The 13,260-nt window shown below is 42.5% G+C and overlaps 1 protein-coding gene across 1 annotated transcript in view; it reads right to left on the bottom strand.

Moving 5' to 3' along the window:
• The window catches only part of SLC2A13 (solute carrier family 2 member 13), a 79,888-nt gene that overhangs the window by 48,353 nt on the left and 18,275 nt on the right, over nt 1-13,260 (bottom strand). The gene's annotated exons all lie outside the window — the stretch shown is intronic.

Below are 13,260 nucleotides of genomic sequence, written 5' to 3'. Positions count from 1 at the left end.
CCACTTTTCAAATCTTCTTGATATGCAGCTAGTCCTCATTTAAAAAAAAATTAAAACCACAAGCACATAAAGTCGCCCAACACTTTGGCATTACCACAGGAAGTTGGGAAGGCATGTTGAAATAACAATACAGGTAGTCCTCAACTTACAACACTCCCACTTAGTGACTGTTTGAAGTGACAGCAGCACTGAAAAATGCGAATTAGGATGGTTTTTCACAGTTAAGGACATTTGCCACCTCCAAAGCTGACACTTCTGACAAGACAAGTCAATGGGAAAAGCCGGATTCACTTAACAACCGTGTTATTAATTTAACAACTTAACATAGCTGTGGCGAGGAAAGCTGTAAGTTTGACACATAGGGAGAGGAGGAATAGCCAACAGGGAGTGAGAGTGTGGCTCCGGAGATTGTGGAGGAAACTGGGGAAGGACACAGGCCGGCTGGGCTTTCAGAGGAAGACCCAGGCCCATCCCCTCTTCATCCTAGGGCATGCAAGGAGGAGTGGATAAGGGAGAAACGTGAATAGCATGGTCTACGGGGGAGGAAAGGGCCTTGATCCCCTTCATGGGCTGTAGCTGTGAGGACTGTTTAAAAGGACAAACTGCGCAGTGCTGGAGGAAAAGAGTGAAAATACTTCTAATTTGTCAGTTCTTATCTGAGTTCTGGCATCCTTCCCAGTGTGTGTATTTCGACATCTGTAGATGTCTTCAAGCCCTTATCCTGCCTTGTGTCATTAATTGCTTCAGTGTGGTTTGTGTTGTTTTTTCCTATTTATAATTTATATGTATTTTGAGTTTGAATAGAAATTCTTCCTTTTTGCAACTGTTTGTGGGGGAGTTTTTCCTCCAGTCAATGATAATTGGACCTTTGAAGCCAAGTTGAAGGAATTAAAGGGACTTCATCTGTTTTTGTTGCTTTTGTATCCCACCCTGGGTCATCACACTTTCTGACTTTTCAAACGAATAAAACATAGGTAATGCTAGGCCAGTTAATCGAAGTTAAAGAATAGAAAGCACCCACACAAAAAGAGAGGCTCTGGTGCATTTCAATGGCTTTTAGTCATACACGAGTAAGCAACTACAAGTTGGCCGATTCACAACTCAAAAGACAAACATGAACAGAGAGGAAGTATTAAAAGAGAACTGACAAACTAATAAAATGAAATTATGTTGTTGTTCTTTTACAATGCCCTGATACAGAATGTTCAACGGATGCAGCATCTCATGGTACTGTAGTGAAAATAAGCATTATCACCACTTTAAAAATCGTAAGATTAAAATAGCTGATGGTGTAAATTACAAGTGTTCATTGCTGCTCTAAGTTCAACACGGCAACGCCGAGGAACTGAATTCTTCTATAAATGCTTCACTTGTGCTTAGCAAATCTTAGCCAGGTCATACCAGATAGCAAGCATAACGTTGTTTAGACTAGCCTGAATCTTTGCGTTCCAGCTATTGCATTACAAATGTATTAAAAGTTATTTCTAACAGTGTTCGGCAGGCAGACTGTCAAGGCGACGTACAAGACATTTGGAAAATATTTGCAGGAGAAAATATTGGGCAGAACCTAGGGGTGGAGTTAAGAGAGAGATCAGCCTAGAATCTCTACATGGTCACAAGTTGAATTAAGTCCAAACTCCCTTGAATTCCACTGATCCTTGTCTATCTCTTAGCAGATGCTGCACTGTTATTTTAGAAGATTCCTGTGCATGGGCTTTTAGCAATGAAGCTATTTCATTGATCTAGTCTTTTGCGATGGACATATTTCAAACCACAATCTCAAGAAGCAGAAACCTGAAAATAGAGCCGTCTCTCCGTCTTTTACTAACCAATAAACTCTAAAATATATCCTCCTTGCTTAAGTACCCCCAATTCTGACAATTAGGGTCTCAGAAGAGAACATGGGTGAATTCTTTTGTACCTGGAGCTTTACTATACAAAATATTATGCATTACATTCTACCAAGTCACCTGTATTCATAGGTGTCCCTGTATGGGGTAAGAAAGGACTGCAGATTTTATTGTTCTAAAAATATTTACACACACACACACACAAAATATTTAAAAACCTGGAGAGAGTACATAGGAAAAATGTTCTTCCTATAGGCTCAAATATAGGTCAGTATCTGAAGGCAAGCCATGCCACTGATTAGTTGTTCTTATTGTCAGGTAATTTCTCCTCAGTTCTAGGTTGCTTCTCTCCTTGACGAGTTTCCATCCGTTACTTCTTGTCCTGCCTTCAGGTGCTCTGGACAATAGCTTGACCCCCACTTCTTTGGGGGCAACCCTTCAAATATTGGAATACAGCTATCATGTCACCCGCTAGTCCTTCTTTTCTCTAGGCTGGCCATACCCAATTCCTGCAACCATTTTTCATGTGTTTTGGTCTCCAGTCCCCTAAGAAAAATATCATCTCTCTTCACCAGTGGCGTCAAACTCAAGGAACTCCAAGCCACACTGGAAATAGCAAAGGACCTACCCATGGTGCCTCTGCCAGTAAAAACAGAGTTCAGGAGGGCTGTACACGGCCCCCCCGGGCTCCATTTTCATTGGCAGAGGGCTGCAGGAGGATTCCCCCAGGCCTGCCTGGGCCACCACAGATGCCCCCGACACAAGTGACATCGAGCTGGCCATGCCCACTCTGCCCCTCCACGCCCCCGAGATCAAACACAACCCTGAAGCGGCCCTCAATGCAATCAAGTTCGATACCCCTGGCTCTACACATTTAAATGATTCATAACCATTTGCAACTTTCTTCCCTGTTTCATTAAAATGTAGAGACTTTGATTTCCACGACTGGCTGTGCCAATGTTCTAATGTGCCGTAATTCTGTCAAGTACTGTCAAGTGTGGAATTACAAATTGCAAATGTAATAACTCCATTATTCCACTGTGGCTCTGGATTGCTTCTGGTATCAGTGACATGGCTGCAAACAAGAGCTTGAACATGGGTTTTGTGGGGAACAGATAGGGGAGAAGAGCATTGTGCTCATCTCCTTGTCTCTTTGCAATTATTCAATGACAAAAATAATGACCAAAGCTTGTTAAAGAGAGAGAACCAACCTAGAAGTGAGGAGAAATTTTCTGACAGTGTGTTTTGGTTAGCTAGCAGCAGGTACAGAGGGCTGAGGAGAGTGAGGACTTAGATGAGGGGCCAGGACCATTAGGGAGTGGACTGCTGCCTTCAGAGATTGTGGGGGCTCGCAGCAGCGATGAGGAGCTTCCCGAGGAGCCTGTGCCAAGTGCGCGTGTATGCAGGGCTGCTCGCAGGAAAGAGCACTGCACTAGCATGGGTGACTCAGAAGTAAGGCTGCAAGGTAATGGCCCTTCCTTCAAGAAGATAAAAGCCAGCTGTGAAACAAAAGTTCTTTGCAGGAAGCAAAAACGTTTTGAAACTCCAGCCTCGTGGACATTGCAGTATCTTAAGTTGGTATTTGAAGACTCTTGTGTTGTGAAATATTTCTTATCTGTTATTCTTGGCAGTTTTGGCGAGGCTCATGCTTATCAAAGTTAATTTGTTTGCAGCATCCTTTTAACCAGGGATTTGTAAGAACCATTAAAAGGTTTCTGTTCCTTTTGGTTCGTGTTTGTTTTATTGGACAAGGGTTTGGGTCAGAAGACAGTGAGAAAAATTGAATCAATAGAATCAGCTTCCCTCCTGAGGTTGCGAGTGCTCCATCACTGGAGGTTTTCAAAAACAGACTGAACCACCATTTAACCTGGATGCTTTAAGGTGGCTTGCCTTGAGCAGGGGGTTGGACTAGAAAACCTCCAAGGTCCCATCAAATTCTACCATCCTAATGCATTCCATTACATAAATAACAGCCTGTTTAGCCACTCAGGAAAGAGAATGATAAAGGAGGTTTTCCCATATTCTTCTACCGTCCTCCTCTACAATTCAGAAATATCTAGCTGAGGTAAGTTGTTCCTAAGACCGTAATTAAGCACACGTTTAGTCCAAACAACTCTTGTTTTACTTCAATGCTGGGAATTATTTTCATTCCCAGCCTGTAATGAATCCAAAACAATCCCTTGAGATAAGCACCCACCTTTCTCTCCTTTGAATTGCTGCCAACTAAAGTGCCAAATTAACTGGAAAAAAACCAACCGAAGTACAAAGCCCACATAGAGCTTCAAGGTTTAACCTGAACAGAGTGAATGACTTTGCTTCCTGCAAAGGTTTCTCTACCTTTGCTCTTTTTACCTTAGGGGAGGGGCAATCCCCTCCAAGCCTTACTCCCAAGTTGCCCCTTTTCTCTCAGCTGCTCTTGCCTTCTGGCAGCTCTGTGGAAGCGTGCACTGGAACAGGCTTCCCTTGTGCCTCGGCCTCACTGCTGCCAGACTGTGGAGGCTCCGGAGTCAGCACACAACTCCCAGATGGTCCTGGCTCCATCTCTGTATCGGATGCAGGACCCTCATTCGAGTCCTCCCCAGACTCCTGGGCTGATCCCTGTTCTTCCCCACTGTCTGATTTCGCTGCCGTCTGCATAGGCTGCCAGTGAACCACAACAAAAGTGAAGTACCAATCTTTACGGGGCTCAAGGCTAAAACATACGAAGAAGATTGCAGGAATTGGGTACGTCGTCTAATGAAAAGAAGGAGCAGGGTTGACATGACAGCAATCTTCCATTATTTGAGGAGCTGCCACAAAAATAGAAGGGGTCAACCTATTGTCCAAAGCACCAGAAGGCAAGATAAGAAGCAACGGATGGAAACTGATCAAGGAGAGAACCAACCTAGAAATCAGAAGACAAATTTCCTGAAAGTGGGAAAAATTAACCAATGGAACGACTTTGCCTTCGGAAGTTGTGGGTGCTCCAACACTGGAAGTTTTTAAGAAGAGACTGGACAGGCACTGGTCTGAAATGCTATAGAGCACAGGTGTCAAACACAAGGCACGCGTGGGCTGGATTCGGCTGGCGATGTGGTCAGATCTGGCCCGTGGGGTGGCCATCTTGGAAATTATATAGGGGCCGGCCCGCCTGGCTTTGGCTCAATCTACCCAATGCGAAGAGGAAATATGCCAGCATTTGGGGGAGTGGTGTCAAGCTGGCTATGCCCACCCAGTCAGCCATACCCCATGAGTGGCGTCAAGGTGGCTACGCCCACCCAGCCCCCCGAGGTCAACACAGCTCTAGCGTGTCCTTGAATGAAACTGAGTTTGATGCCCCTGGAGTAGAGTCTACTGCTTCAGCAGGCGGGGTTGGACTAGAAGACCTCCAAGGTCCCTTCCGAAGCTGTTTTTCTGTTACTTTCCCAGTGCTGTTTTGTTTTAAGCGACTGAGCATAAGAGACGTGATCATTAAATAACGGGAGGAAAAAAAATAAGTTCTTGATGCCTCATCAGTGGAGCAATTGTTATAGCTTTCAAGAGTTGATTAATTCATTAGAGGACTCGAACCCAACCCGTTTACCAGATGTTATTGCAAAGATGGTATCTCTCCCATTTTTTTTTATTTAAAACATAGCCTATTAAGTTAGTTAGTCATTTTTTTCTTTTTGTTCTTCACAGCTTAGAATGCAGTCCTTAAACAACCTTGCTTTGGAGATTTCAATTATCGTGAACCGCGTGATTTTAAGTTCATTGCCCTCTCAAAACTAATATATATAAATAAATAAATAAATAAATAAATACCAAACTCCCCAATTGCCTTGGCGCACATTGCTGTTCTTGTTGCTAAGATACGTTGGAAAGGGATTTTGTGAAAAAGTGTGGACCACAATGAGCTCAGGAGCAAATTTTTCGGCTGCTGAGAATATCCTCCACTTCCCCCCCGCCCCGCACTTAAAAGCAAACCCTGTCAAAAATTTAAAAAAACATGTTTCGAAGAATTATTAAATCGTTACGCTCATATAGGTCCAGCTATATTCTTTTCGCTGTAAAATGTTTACCCGGGGCGGGGGGGGAGGGGGGGAAAGAAGAGAAGGAAAACCTCCTGGCCGTAGCTACAAATCAAAATAACAGAGTTGGAAGGGACCTTTGAGGTCTTCTAGTCCAACCCTCCCAGGGTCAAGAAGGAAACCCTGTACCATTTTAGACAAATGGCTGTCCAATCTCCCCTTAAAAACCTCCATTCACGTAACAACTGTGGCAAGAAAGGTGGTATAAAGGGTCGAAACTCACTTAAGAGAAAATTGTGGTTGTAAGTCGAGAACTACCTATATTAAATAAAAGAATTATTGTTAATATTTACACGTATTTAGGTAGTGAGTACTCCATTTATTTTGCCCAGGTACTCCATCTAAACCTTGATTTTAAAGAAATGACAGGAGAAGTTACAGGTCCACTAACATCACTTTCTTGGCTAAATTAAATGGTTTAACCTACCCTTAAAATCTTTGCCTTAGCAATTATCAATCTGGCCACAACGTTCAAAGAAGTTTCAAAACTCATCTGACAATGTTTGGATTTATATCTTTCTGTTGACTCCATGAACCTCTATATCTAAAAACTTTAAAAAATATTATCAGAGTTTCACATCTCAAGAACAGGAATACACGGAGGCAAATTTATGCTCAAGCTATACTGAAAAGATTGTATTTTCCATTATCCCCATAAACTGAAAAACTATATTTTTATTTTAAAAAATGTCCAAATCAAAAATGTATTTTAAAAAATAAACTATCTGCAAAGAGACAAATAATTATTGAAGTCATATAATTGTCACTCAATACAGCAAAATGTGAAAGATACCAGAGTATTTGTTTTTAAGATATATAAATATACTAGCTTGATACCCGTGCTTCGCGACAAAACTATGTGATCGGGCTTAGTTTTGGGGGAGGAAAATAAGGTGGGGGGGAATTCTGCCTCTGCCTACCAACATCCATCAGTATTCATCTGGCTAGCGTCCTGTCAGTGTGTGTGAGTTGAGAACTGTTTGGAAACTGAAATGGTATTTGTTGTGTGAGCAAGGAGGAGACAGCAAGGAGCCTGGGTGTGGCTTAGCTCAACTGTTCTGTATTAAAGCTGCTTGGTGCTGTGAAACTGAAACTCCTCTCCTCTGCTTGTGTTTTGCCTTTGGAAAAGATTTCTTTTCAGGTGGGGAGGAGGAGCAGAACTCTTTCGTATCAGAGAAGAAGGAGGAGGAGGAGGAGGAGGAGGAGGAGGAGGAGGAGGAGGAGGAGGAGAAGAAGAAGAAGAAGAAGAAGAAGAAGAAGAAGAAGAAGAAGAAGAAGAAGAAGAAGAAGAAGAAGAAGAAGAAGAAGAAGAAGAAATACTAATGCTCTGATGATCAGTCTGAAAAATCCTTTCTTAGTGAACACCTAGAAGCCAAGAGGAACAGTCCTCTCTGGAGCTCAGGTGGGCCCTCTAAAAGTCATTTCTTTCTCTTGAAAGAGTTCAATCCAGGTTTCTGATATCTATTTACAATATAAGTAGTCCTTGGTTAATGACAGTAAAGGCAGGCATTCTGTTGCTAAGTGACATGTTCCTAACACTTAACGTCATGCTAACGCTGTCAGGCTCCCAGAATTATTTCTCTTTATTAACAGACTTCCAATCTTAGCCTGTCCTTTTCATCTGTACATGTAAAAAGCTCTTCAGAAAAATTGTCACAGGAATCCTACATCTAACAACCAAGGACCCTTTGCGTATCCAATGTCCTTTATATGCTGGAATTACTTAATCACCATCTATTTATCCAGCTGAGATACCGGTAGTTCTCAAGCTAACAAGTCCAGCCAGCCGGAAGATGAATAGTTGTCTGCCACATCTATTCATCTCTGCCCCCTGCCTTTTATCCCCAGAGCTTGGGTGGGGCTTCACTAGCAGTGGTGGCTCTTCTATCCCAAGGACAAGCTCATAGATCTCCACTGCTCTCCTCTCCTCTGCCTTCTGCGCAACCATGCATCAGGCGCTGAACCTAGCTGTTCCTCCTCTTCCTCATCAGCCACCTCCAGACCTGGGGGCTGTTGACTCTCCATCTGAGGGCTGACGGAAGGCCCAGGTTCCACCTCTGTCTCTCTCTGACAGCTCCATTCCCTCTTTCCCCCTCGGAGCTCCCAGGTTGCCCTGACTGCTGACCCTGACTCCCATGCCCCCTCCTCCTTCTCTGATTCGGTTGCTGGAGGGGCCAGCGACCGAAAGGACACAACAATGACTTATGAACATTTTTCACACTTAAGCGTCCCCGTGCTCATGGGATCAAAATGTGGATGATTGGCCAACTGCCTCGTATTTATGACTTGTAATTCAGTGGCCCACATAGTCTATGCTTTCTCCTAGAATGAAGAATTTTTTTAAAAGATATAGCCCATTTTAAAATCTAGATCCAAGTTCTAAATTTTCATGAGAAAGCAGGCCCCAGTCAAGCCCAAAATTTTTCCTGCTAAGCAGGCTAGTTGTTAAGTGAGTTTTGTGGCCTTTCTTGCCACATTTCTTAAGGGAATCTCTGCAATAGTTCAGTTAGTATTAGGGTTGTTAAGTGTCATGCCCATTGGTCTGAATCGAGGAGGAAGATGAACAGCTGACAGGGAGTGGGAGTGTGGCTCCGTTGGTTGTGGAGGAAACTGGGGAAGGGCAAAGTCTGGCTGGGCAGAGCAGGGAAAAGGTAGAACAAGGGAGAGGGAGTTCAGAGGAAGACCCAGGCCCACCCCCTCTTCATCCTAGGACACGCAGGGAGGAACGGAAAAGAGAGCAACAGGGGTTGCGTGGCTTATGGGGGAGGAAAGGGCTCTGATTCCCTTCATTAGCCACACCTGGGAATGAGAGTTTAAAAGAAATGCAGGCTGCGTGCGGTAGCTGCTGAGAGCAAACATGAGTTTATCTTGTGTTGACTTGGCTTATCTGTGTTCCTGGTATCTTCCCAACCATGTTGAGTTATTGCTGTGCCTTCTGGAATTCCTCCTCTTGCCCTGCCGGACTAATTACCTCATCTTGCCTTGATTGGACTTATAGTAACAGTTTTTGTTGACCACATTTTAGACTTGATTCTCTGCAGCCAACAGCTGTTCCTGTGAGAGTTTTTCTCCAGCCAGAAGGTAACCTGGACATTGGGGGCCAAGTTGGAGCTAATAAAGGGACTCTTATTAACTGACTGTGTTGCCTTTGTGCCACACCCCGGGTCATCACATTAAGTGAATCCGGCTTCCCTCATTGACTTTGCTCATCTGAAGGTCACAAAGGGGATTGCATGACCTTGGGATACTGCAACCGTCCCGAGCCAAATGTCTGCATTTTGATTGTGTGACCATGGGGATGCTGCATTGGTCGTTAAGTGTGAGAAATGGTCGTAAGTCAATTTGTGGTGCTATTGTAACTTTGGTCACTAAATGAATTGTCGCAAGTCAAGGACCAATTATATTAGATCAGGGCGGTCAGCCTGCTGCTTTCAAAGGTTAGTTTTAAAAGCTTTTTGCAAGCAATTCAGTATTAGGAAACCTACCTTCCTTTTTTTAGCAGATAGCCAGGAAAGAGGGAAGGCAGGAGAGGGAGAGAGGGAGGAAAGGAAAGAAGAGAGGACAAAGCAATTGTCAAAGGAAACAAATCTATTTTTGAGCTGCGAAAATTGCTCCAATCGCAAGAAAAGACTTGAAACAAAACCCTCATATATTCAAAGAGCTTTGCCTTGACCCTACCCGCAAAACACACTGGCTTTGTTCCAAGTTTAACACAAAACACAGGGACACACTTTAAAAACAGCATTGTTCCAAACGTTCCGTAAGTCACAAGCCCAGCGCTGCTGCATTGTTTTATACATTTTCAATGACTTGGTTTTTTTAAAAAAGGAATATTTTCCAGAAGAACCAGTAAATTAGCAGAAGTCGGGGAGAAGCAGAATTAACAGGGTTGGAAAGGACCTTGGAGGTCTTCTAGTCCAACCCCACTCCCCCGGTTCAAGCAGGAGACTTTACACACCATTTCAGACAAAAGGTTGTCCAATCTCTTCTTGAAAACTTCTCATGATGGAGCATCCACAACTTCTGGAGGAAAGCAGGAGGTTAGACTAGAAGACCTCCAAGATCTCTTCTGTGATGACTCGGAGTGTAACACAAACGTAACAAAATCCAAATGTCCATTAATGCCTCCAACTTGGCCCCACTGTTCAATAATTCTCCGTTGGAGATAAAATGTACTCAAAAATAGTCTTCAACGAAGGCAATACAGTCCGAACTTAACGAGCAGATGAAGGTGAAATAAAAAACTAAAACAAACTCCAGTGAAGGAAATTCCACAACGGACCAGGCTAAGTAATTACCAAATTCAAGGAGCTAACAAGACAGAGTCTGTTGGAACGACGCCAACCAAGATAATTTCAGCGCAAAATAACACACGCTTTGCTTCTGGCAACGCCGTGTTGTAACCACCGATCTTATATACTATTCTCCCCAATGGCAACCAATGAGAGGGATCATGGCCGCTTCCTCTCTCGTAAGCCAAGTTGTTTCCTTCTCTGTTCCACCCTGCATGTCCTAGGATGCAGAGGGGATGGGCCTGGTTCTTCCTCTGACTGCCCAGCCGGCCTCTGCCCTTCCCCAACTTCCTCCCCAACCTCCGGAGCCACACCTCCACTCCCTGTAGACTGTTCCTCGTCTCCCTCAGAGTCCAACTCTACCAAGGGCATGACACCTTCCAACTCTGTTATTCTATTCTATTCTAAAATCATTCCACTGACTGATTGTTCTCACTGTCAGGAAACTTCTCCATAATTTCATAGTCACAAATGCTACATTTGATGACTTGATCTCTGAAGCTGTTATGTTAACTCAACAGATACTATATTTTCCATAGCATACAAAACCCAGCAGAATCTGGTGGTTCATGCTGCATTCACAAGTCCATGCAAGTCATCATTTGATACTTCAGTTTCCACTTCCTAAACCTGCATGGTTTTATATATAATGTATAGACTATAGAATAACAGAGTTGGAAGGGACCTTGGAGGTCTTCTAGTCAACCCCTGTAGGAGACCCTGTTCCATTTCAGACAAAATGGTTGCCCAGTCTCTTCTTAAAAACCTCCAGTGTTGCGTCCACAACTTTTGAAGGCAAGTTGATTAATTGTTCTCCCCGTCAGGAAATTTATCCAGATACATAATTATGTGCGTTAAATTTTGCCGACATAATATTGCCATATTTTAGCTCATTACCGAATCTCTTTTTCTAACAAAAGTTCAAAATGTCTGCTTATGATACATTACAAATCAGGGTTGTTGTTTTTTAACCTTTGAAGCAGATATATGCCTGGAGGAACAAAGGAATCATCATTTTTACTATTTCAATTAGCTGTCCTCTTTCTAAGACTGTACTTAAGATATCAATATTTTCTTACTTTTTTTCCCCCTTTTGCGAACATTACAAATGTTAAGGCGAGTGGGAAAAAGAATCCTGTTGTCATAACAACGGAAGATAAATACGAGGAAGCCATAACACCTTTGAAGCAAAATGTGAATAAAACTATTTTACCCAGGAATCTGTACAAAGGATGTATTATTTACTGCCAATTGCATTTGTTTTGCTAGCACATCGAAATCCTTTTGTAGCAATTATTTGCTCTGGTTAAAAAAGGTCAATATATGAACCCGAAGATGCTTTTTTTCAAACTGGCTTTTTCTTTGCTTTTCCTTGAAGATATTTCGCTTCCCATCCAAGAAGCTTCTTCAGTTCTGATTTCTGATAGAACTTCTGACAGAACTGAAGAAGCTTCTTGGGTGGAAAAGCAAAACATCTTCAAGGAAAAATAAAGTCCAGTTGCCTTTTGAAAAAGCACTTTTGGGACAACCTGGATCATTGAGAAACTTCATAGACAGATGTGCTTTAGTTGTTTTTTTAAAGTTGTTTTTTTTTAAAGTGTGGTATTGCAGGTAACTTTACAGCTAAAATGTAGCTACAGATTATAAAAAGATTCTGAAGGGTCTTCAGATTTAAATAATCCAGTTGCCTTTTGACAAAAAACACCTTTGGGACAATCCTCACCTGGATGAATGAGAATCTCCACAGATATCTGAATATATGAACATCACCTAATTATTCACTAATAACTGATCTCAAAATACAGCCTCTGATTTACAAGCTACAACTTTATTACAGAAGTTTTTCCAAGGTGACTGGCAAAGTGGCAAACGCTATTACATAGATTTATGTCGCTGGTAATTTAATGTTCAAGAGCAGACATAAATTGCAAGCAAAAATACACAGAGCTTGAGAATTTTGAATTCCTAAAGAATGCTCTGTTACTACTCAGACATTATTCCTCATCTGTATACTGTCAACGGTGCAGCTGTTCTGAGAGTTATGCACTTCTTAAGCTGTTTTATATACCTAGAGTAATAAAAGAGGAAAGAACTCTGCAAGCAAGAACAATGATTTAATTATTGAGAAAGGGTGAGCGTGGATGCTAAAAACTTACATAATTTGCATCAATATGGAAATACTCTGAATCCTAATTTTAAATAAATGACAGGGCTGCCTGGCTGGCTGAATCCAAAATATTTAAGTCTTCGTTAGCCTTTTAGAAGATTATAAAAAATTATTTTAGAAATAATTAAGATTTCTAAATGACAGCTGGTCATTTGCATTCTTTTGGTTTGTAAGAGGGGTCCAAGAGGCCATCTATGTCAAAACTGAACAGCCCCTTCTCAACAGAGTGGGAGGGATACAATATGATTTATCTCCAGTCTACAACATAATCCTTTCAGCAGTTCCAAGAAGGTTCCACAGCCATTTGCACTATTCAGGTGACCCTGAGGATAAAGACAAACCTCTAAGTGGCTTCAATGACGCTTTAAAAGGATACAAATGACCAGCTTTGTCTGCAAGGAGTATAAATCCTTCCCTTCTCCACCATCCATTCAGAGCCCAAGCAGCTCTATATTATTTCCATATTATCTATCTCCAGTCTACAACACAGACCTTTCAGCAGTTCCAAGGCGGCTCCACACCCATTTGCACCCACTCAGGTAATCCTGAGGGCACAGATTAAACCTCCAAGTGGCCTCAATGACCCTCTAAAAAGGATGCAAATGACCAGCTGTCTGCAAGGAATAGAAATCCTTCAATTCCCCACTATCTGGTCAGAGCTGTAGAAGCTTCTTGGCCGAGAAGCGAAACGCCTTCAAAAGAAAAAACGGGAAAGTCCAGTTGCTTCCTGAAAAAGCACTTTTGGGACAACCATGACCTGGATGATTGAGAATCTCTACAGACTTTTAGCTATACAATTTGGGATGAACACCCTTTGAATGGGGTGGGAGTAGGAATGGATTTCCAGAGGGGAAAAAAATTGCAGAATACAGGATACAAATAACCAGTTGTCTGCAAGGCAT

This window comes from Pseudonaja textilis, chromosome 5 (genome assembly GCF_049901715.1).
Source record: "Pseudonaja textilis isolate UNSWEBS1 chromosome 5, rPseTex1.2, whole genome shotgun sequence".
NCBI classification, from domain to species: Eukaryota; Metazoa; Chordata; class Lepidosauria; order Squamata; family Elapidae; genus Pseudonaja; species Pseudonaja textilis.
Note: the sequence above shows the minus strand (reverse complement) of the source record. Positions and strands in the feature narration are given on the sequence as shown.